This window comes from Dasypus novemcinctus, chromosome 26, assembly GCF_030445035.2.
Source record: "Dasypus novemcinctus isolate mDasNov1 chromosome 26, mDasNov1.1.hap2, whole genome shotgun sequence".
Lineage (NCBI taxonomy): Eukaryota > Metazoa > Chordata > Mammalia > Cingulata > Dasypodidae > Dasypus > Dasypus novemcinctus.
The window spans coordinates 10114539-10122701 of NC_080698.1; positions in this window are offsets into that span (position 1 = coordinate 10114539).

Here is an 8163-nt window from a genome sequence, read left to right on the forward strand (position 1 = left end):
CCTGGGTGGGGTACCACCAGTCCACACAATGCCACCCACTCCACACTCGCAACATCTGCACCTTCATCTGTGGGAAAGGGGATTAAGGTCATGGGTCCTGAACCCTGATCCTACCTCTTGCTGACCCCACCCGACACATCTACCCAGTAGGATGCTGGAGGCTTTCAACAGCCAAGTTCCAAGGATTTTTTTCTTTTCTTTCTTTTTAAGGATTGATTTATTTATGTATCCCCCCCCTCCATTGTTTGCACTCGCTGTCTGCTCTCTGTGCCTGCTCTTTGTGTGCTTTCTGTGTCTCATCTTTCTTAAGAGGCATCGTGTAGGACAGAGGCACCCAATCGCTTGAGCCACATCCACTCCCCAAGATTTTGCAAATCAGTTGTTAATTGGCAGGTAGATGGAAATCAGCCACGCTGGGAGTATTTACACCATGAAAACTGGCAAATATAACAAACAGTTCCCCTTGATCCCCAGCCGGTTTTTGAGCATTTACCAGCCTACGAGTGCTCCCACCTGACCCCGGGTCAGCCCTTATGAATGTTCTTCATTCTGGAAGGAGTATGGTAGCAGTGTCCTGGCTGCCCACCTGCCCCTGCCCTCAGCTGTGGACAGACACATGGCGAGCAGACATGTACCTCTGAGGAAGCACTGGGTAGCCTGCACGATTGTTTGCACATAGGCCAGGGCAGCCACACCCCAGGACCCCTTTGCACTATGCCATGTCTCCTGGGCCAAGGTTCCTGTGGCACTTGCTATGGCCTGGATTTGCTGCAGCTGGTGAGAGTGGGAATATGGAATGTATCTCCTGCTACCCTGTAGCCAAGCCACGGTACCCTAGGACTCCTTCTGTGGCTCCCACCCATGGCCCCTGTGGCTCTATACCACTTGCTGCTTCAAGGCTGTGACTGCTACGTCCAGGGGATGGGAGGAGTTACAGGAGGCAACCAGAGCCGACTGGGCAGTGGGCAGGGACCCCGGGCAGGGGGAGCCCCACAGGGCACAGGAACACAGGCCAGCCCAGATCCCCAAGCTGGGCATTCCTGTAAATGAGATGAGCGACCGAGAGAGGAGTACATGCCTGAGCCCATTGTCCTACACCCAGGCCACCCCTAGGAGAGAGTCCTCCCCTTGGCAGCCCCCCATGCCCAGTGATCCAGCCACCACTCCCGCTCTGACCAGGAGCCCCAGCACCTTGGAGTGCAGCACATGAACCCTGTCGACCAGCCCTTCAGTTTTTCCCCCAGCATAGCTGTGAGCCGGCCCGGCTCCCACAGCCACTGCTCTGTCCACCGCCGGGACTCTTGGGCCTGCCTCAAGATGCTGTCCAGCCCTCCAGGTGTGACCATGGTCTGGGTTCTGAGCTTGGCATTCTGGGAAAGCAGGGCAACTGAGGAAGCCTGGACCCAAGGATCTGCAGGGTTGAGAGGAGCGGATAGAGGGGCAGCTCAGGGCTCCACTCACTGGGGCAGGGCCAGTCAGCTGTCTGTGTTCCCCAGATTTACCAGCAAGGGCACCTGGTCCCTTCCTCCTGCCCCAGCCTAGCCCCTGCCCTCATCTGCCGCCAAACCATCAGCCCACCTGGCTTCACCGTGGCCTCCTATGGCCGCTTGGGCCAGACCAAGCCCTTGACACAGTCTAGCTCCCAGGATAATGCTTCCAGGCGTTCATCCTGCCCCCCGATCTACAGCTCATTTTTGGCCACACCCTGGCCTGTAGCCCACAGTGTCCAGACCAAGGTAGTCACTTGTCAGCTGTGGGGAAGTGGCACATCAGCCTGACCAGAGATGCCCTCTGCTCCGTGACTCCTCACTCAGGAAAACCCATCTGCCTCCCAGACCCAGGATTCAGCAGGCCAGTCTGTGACCCTCTGAACTCCCGACCCAGGGAAGCTGGCCAGGGAGCCCCTCCCTGCTGATCCCAGAGCCCCTGCCTGAGTCCAGCTGTCCACTCTGCAAGTTGATGTAGGGTCCCCACAGTGGGTAAGGAAACTCCAGGAGAGCCTGTGCCTGCTGCAGTCCCTCCTTCAGGGCTTGCAGGTGTGTACCCTGGCCCTCAGCCCGCCACCCAGCACCCCCAGGCACAGGGCAGACACCGCCTGGGCCACGGCTTCCAGCTGCAACACCAGCAGAGCCAGGCGTTGATCCCGGGAGTTGAAGCAAGTAGGGCAGGAAGTGCAGTGTGGGAAGTCACCCCGGTTGCCGCGGGCACCCTCCTGGCCCCTCGGCCCTGAAACACCCTCTCTGCAGAGGCAGGCGCCTGTGTGTGGGTCACAACTGGGTGTGATGGAGCCCGTGGATCACAGGCACAGGCTGCGGGGGAAAGAGAGAGCCAGGGCAAGGAGCCGATGGCACTTGCCCCAGCCTGGCTTCTGGGAAGCCCATGGCCTGACGGGTGAGAGTGCCGTGTGTGTGTGAGGGTGCACAGCAGCCCTCCTGGAAGCCAGTGCTCAGAGCAGCCATGGATACTACTGGAGAAGCTGTACTGTATGGCAGCCTTTGTGCAGGGAAACAGCACAGGGCAGGGTTCAGCCAAGGTCAAGGCTGGGAGTGAGGTCAAGCAAGAGCCACCCAAGGCGTCCTCTCTGTGGACGTCTCCAGCCTGGCCTTGCCAACACTGTATCCCTACAGCCTGTATTTCTTTACGTCTTGGTGGATACAGCGATAAGCATGCTGTGCTCTCCCTTAGGAGAAACCCAACCGGTCCCCTGCTACTCGCACCGAGTAGTCCCTGCAGGACAGCCTTGCCCCAGTGGTGGACTGCATGAGTGTTCCCTCATCTCTGCACTCCTGCTCTGGGTCACCCCAATATCCAACCTGACACTGGAAGCACATACAGCCCCCAAATCCTGACTGGAGGGGGCACTGACCAGTGACCTGGGCAAAGAGCGTGCAGGCCAGTCAGCAGGAACGGAGTCCCTCCTTGAGGAGAGAAAAGGAAATGCGTGCTCCAAGGTGGCACACACGCTGTGTCCCCTCCTAGGCCTGCCCTGTCCTGGATGAGGACCCTCCTACCCAGACCTGCCCAGGGCTGCAAGCTCTCCCCTCCTGCTTCTCTGGCCTGGACCCTTCAGCCTGTCCCCGGCTTCCTCCAGAGCCAACCCTCCCCTCCCAGGGACCACTGAGTTCTCACCTCCTCGCTCACCACCCTTTGTTCCCCCATGTCCTGAGCTGCGCACCCTGCTACCCACAAGCCCTCAACTGCCATGCCTCCCTCTTCCCTGTCCTTTCCAAGGATGCAAAAAATAGGTTTCAGGCCTCCCCTCACCCAGTCACTGTCCACTCTCCTCCTGAAAACACTTGCTTCCCGTGGCCCAACCTCTCTACCTGCACCATCCCTCACTCCTGTCCCTGCCAGTGCCTTCTCAGCCTCCTTCCAAGCGCTGCTCCCTCACCCCCACCAATGCTCACTCCACTTGCCATGCTGCATTCACAGCGCTCCACCCACACAGCAAAGCCCAGCTGCACGTGGAGTCAGCACATGCTGTATCACGTCTACTCCTAGTTAATGGCAGAGTAGCCCAGACTCATACAGCTGCTTGCAGCTGCACATATCAGCCATAAGTTACACCTTGTCACCGGCATGCACACACTTGCTCACACCTGAGCACTGCCACATACCATGTACCACATGCACTCACTCACTAGGTGACACTGAGGCTGAAAAGTATGCTGGGCATGGCAGCTGCAGGGCTCCCAGCCCTGAGGGCTCCCAGGTCCCAGCAGTTGCAACCCTGTCCCAGTGTGTGAGGGTGGCAGAGGCGCTGTCCACTGACTTGGATGCAGAAGCAGGCTTCGGCCCCAGGTGGGCACCATGCAGGGACAATGTCCCAGAGGTCGCAGCTGCAACCTGGAGGGAGGGAAGGCTTGACAGGGTCTGCACAAAAGAGAACCCACCCAACCATCCTGGAATTCCATCTACCCTACCCACACACTCACACTGGCAGCCCCCCAGATGTAGGGCACTGCCAAGGAAGCCAGGCCTACAGGGGCACAACCAGGACCACGGTGGCTGTGGTGCAGACAACACTGGCAGTGCCCAGTGTGGAGGTCACAGGCGGCGGGATTATTGTTGCACTGGCAGGGCCGACTTAGTGTCCTTCTGGGATCTTGCCGGGTGCAATCCCTCTTCCAAAGCCCCTTGGTCAGGAGCGTACATTCACCAAGGCCACCCCCATAGAGCAAGGCTGAGAGGCTACCGACCAGGTGGGCACAGGCCCTGGGCATGGTGCTGGAGGGGTCTGCCCTTGCTGCCTGCATGTAGCCCGCCTGGCCCTTGCAGGTGTTGTGGCTGCAGGATCCACCAACCACAGCCCAGACGACTCCTTCACCCGGGGCAAGAGCACAACCTAGCAGGCGGGTAGAGGCAGCAGGCACTGAGCCCAGCTAACCTGCCAGCCCTAATGTCAGGCCCTACCACCCCCTCCCAGACCCTTTGTTTCCTAATCTTTTAAAACAATATTATTTATTTCTCCCTACCCCCTTGTTGTTTGCACTTGCTGTGCCTGTTCACTGTTTGCTCGTTTTCCTTTTAGGAGGCATGAGAACCAAACCTGGGACCTTCCATATGGGAGTGAGGCACCTAATCGCTTGAGCCACCTCCATTCCCTGCTTTGTTGTATATCTCATTATGTTTTCCTCCTTATATCTCTTGTTGCATCAGCTGGCTGTCTTGCTTGTCTTTTTTAGGAGGCACCAGGAACCAAACCTGGGACCTCCCATGTGGTAGGTGGGAGCTCACATACACTTCCCTCCTAATCTTTTTTTTTTTAAGATTTTTTGAATTTATCGCCCCCCCCTTGCCACTTGCTTGCTGTCTGCTCTCTGTGTCCACTCACTGTGCGTTCTTGTGTCTGTCTCCCTTTTGTCACATCATCTTGCTGCATCTCCGTGAGCACAGGCCAGCTTGCCTTCACAAGGAGGCCCTGAGAAGCGAACCCAGGGCCTCCCATATGGTGGATGGGAGCCCAATTGATTTAGCCACATCTGCTTTCCCCTCCTAATTTCTTTTGAGTCTGTATCTCTTCTTCAATGACTCTGGTCTAATTCAGACAATGCTACCTCTCACCAGGAACCATTGCATAGCCGCCATTTGTACAAGTCCTCCCCCAACAATCCATTCTTCCTATGTTTTTCCCTGCTCAAAATCCTCCCATGGTTCCCCACTGTCCCCAAGGATAAAGGTTAAGCACTTCCGCTGGCCCACAAGGGACCATGAGGTCTGGTCCCATCTTTCCTCACCTTCTATCCTTTGGATGTGCTGTTCCCCTGCCTGGACTCCACCCCACCCCTTGCACTCTCAGCCTATCTCAATTCTCTTGGTACAACTCCACGGCCTCTGCAATTCCCCGCTCCCAGCCCCACTGCCCTGTCCTGTTTTGCTGTCATTTTTAGCACCCTCCAACCCCAGATGTGGAATGGAGCCCCCAGGACCTCAACCAATTCCAGAAGAATGGCATTCCCCTAGGTGCTCACTCCCCTTCGGCCCGCCACAGCCACAGGGTCGAGCAACAGTGTGTTCCAGGTTCAAGGAAGAAAGGCCCGGATAGAACCACAGCTTGCCAGGTGGGGGTGGAGAAGGGGTGGTGGTCCCAAGGATGGCCCATTTCTTTTGGATCCAGTCATCGTGATTCAGCACTCAATCAATGGAAAAATCTTAAATCCTGTCTTGTTTTAAATTCAGTCCATGTTTTCATTGCTCTCTGCCATGACAGCATTCTATATTCTCTTTCACTTGGACTCACTGTTGCTTCAAACGTATAGGTAGCATAGTGCGACCTTGGTGGTGGGGGCAGGGTCAGAGGGTACAACCTAACTGTGTGCATGGGGCAGGGCTGCCTGGAACAGCTGTCCTGAGAGCAGCAGATAGGCATAGTGGGTGCTGCTGGGCAGGGATGGGGCATGCACACTGAGCAATGCCTGCCAGTCTTCAGATACCTTGGGTCAGAGGTCACACAGCCACCCCTACCCACCACCCAGCACTACCCATCTACCCGCCACCCACTAACCTGGGCCTTTAAACCCAGTGCCTAATGCTTCTTTACCCATTTCATCCTTTTGCTCCCAAAGCTCCCACCAGAAGGCATGTGCTGAACCTGGGGACCAGGCAAGGACGTTGGCACTACCCCATGTGCACAGCTCAGTCTAGAGTCATACTGACCATAGCTTTATAACTGCCAGCTCCTAAAAGATCAGTGCCATAGTCAGAGTCAAATATGGGGTGGGTCAAGGCTCACCAGACAACTGGCTGCAGTCCTGTGCAGAGGCCAAGTGTATGCAGTGGCAGGCACCACTGAAGGATCACAGGCAGGAGTGCCAGGCACCTCGGCCTGGGGATCGCACCTGCAGGCTAAGGCACAGGGCTCTCGGGGCGATAAGAGGGCTGCCGGGAGGATACACGTGTCATCAAAGCAATGACAGGGGGCAGAGCATGGAGGATGCAGGGCTGGGGGCCCACTGGGACGGCCACTCACATGTGCAGCCCCCTCTGACTAGGTAGCGCTCAGGCCATTTTAACCAGGGCAGCAGGACTCACAGTGCTGGTCCCAGGTGTGGACTTTGCAGCAACTGCTCAAAGGAGAGGCCACAGGTCTCATCTGCGTGGGTATCACACAAACCCCCTTCCAGGGCACCCACAGGGTCACAGATCCAGGTTGGGTCAGGAGTCAGAGGTTAGGACAGAGTTAGGTCAGAGGTCCTTGTGGAGCTGAAGGCTCAGGGTCAGAGTTGGGATGGGGTTGGAAGGCTTAAGTATGCAGGAGTGAGGGGAACTGGAATCCTCCCAGGACTCCCGGTGGATGGGCCAGGAGAGCTCACTGTGGCACCCAGCCATGTTGTGCCAATGTGTCACACACACCTCACATTGCCAGATGCCAGATACAAGGCCATGTCAAAGTGGCAGCTGCAGGCATGCCCATGGCACTCGCATTCTGGGGCAGAATTGGAGAGGTGGAAATGGGACAAGCCAGCCCACAGCAGGTATGGCCAGGCAGAGTAGGGTGTGGCACCGACCCTGGCAGGTGTGGGGGTGCCCGGGCTCCCTGCATGCCATGGTCGGTCCTGGTACAGGTCCTGACAGCGCTCACAGCAGGCACCAGCCATGTGGTGGTGGCAGACACAAAGGGCACACACCTGGCAGGGAGGAGGGTAGGATGAGTCTGCCTCCATCCCCCAGCCTGCTCACCCCCCTGGCCACAGGATACCCCTCCCGTGGCCCTCACCAGGCCTTCCACACTGGCTGGGGCCCAGGTGGTCATGGCATAGGCAGCTGCTGTAGGACACAAGCTCAAAGAGGGCACTGTAGTGAAAGTGGTGTCCTGAGTCCTCCCGGGGGCCTGTGGCTCAGTGAGTGCAGTTTGGAGTTCACACGGAGGGTGGTCACACGCAGGAGCTCTGGGGCCAGTCAGACCTCTGGCACCTTGATCCTCATCCCTCCACAGCTGGGACTGGGGGGGTCCTCCCCCTTCACTGCATCCTTGCAGACACCTCCTATAGCACCCACGCTCTGGGGCTCCCCATCCCCGCTCTCCTTGTTGCACCTTCCCAGGAGGAGTACAGCCTCCCATATGGTAAGGATTTCCAAACCCAGTGTCACTCCTGAGCTGTCATCTGCACAGCCTTCTACTTCCTGAACACCTTGTTCTGCCATCTCCAGGTACCTCAAACTTGCTGCCCTATTTAAGAGTAAAGGCTTCCACTCCCCAGCCCTTCTCCAAACTAGACATCTGCTTATCTGGCCAAACACTATCAAGTATTAAGTTTGCCTTTTTATCCACTATCATTTTCACCTTCACATCAGCTCCAAGCTGACAGTCAAGAAGAAAACAATCCGGTTTCCTATAAAATGGCTCCACTGAAATTTTTTGAAAGTCCCTGGGCCCAAGTGATTTCTCTTTCCCTGGTACCACTGTCTGCTCCCCACCAAGCACTGCCAGAGGATACCTGGCACAGGCGGGGCTTAACGGGCACATGTAGGGATGTAGGGATGGGCCCATGGCTCCTCTCTCTGCCTCAGGGTTTAGGTCAGTTACCAAATCTCTGTCAGACCTATCCCCTTCTTAGTAGATGCAGAAGCAACAGCTGCTGAGGGATCTGGGGTGGAATGCCAGGGTCAGGGTTAGCAGTTGGTAATGTCCGGGCCAAAGTGGACAAGAACAGCCTGCTGATA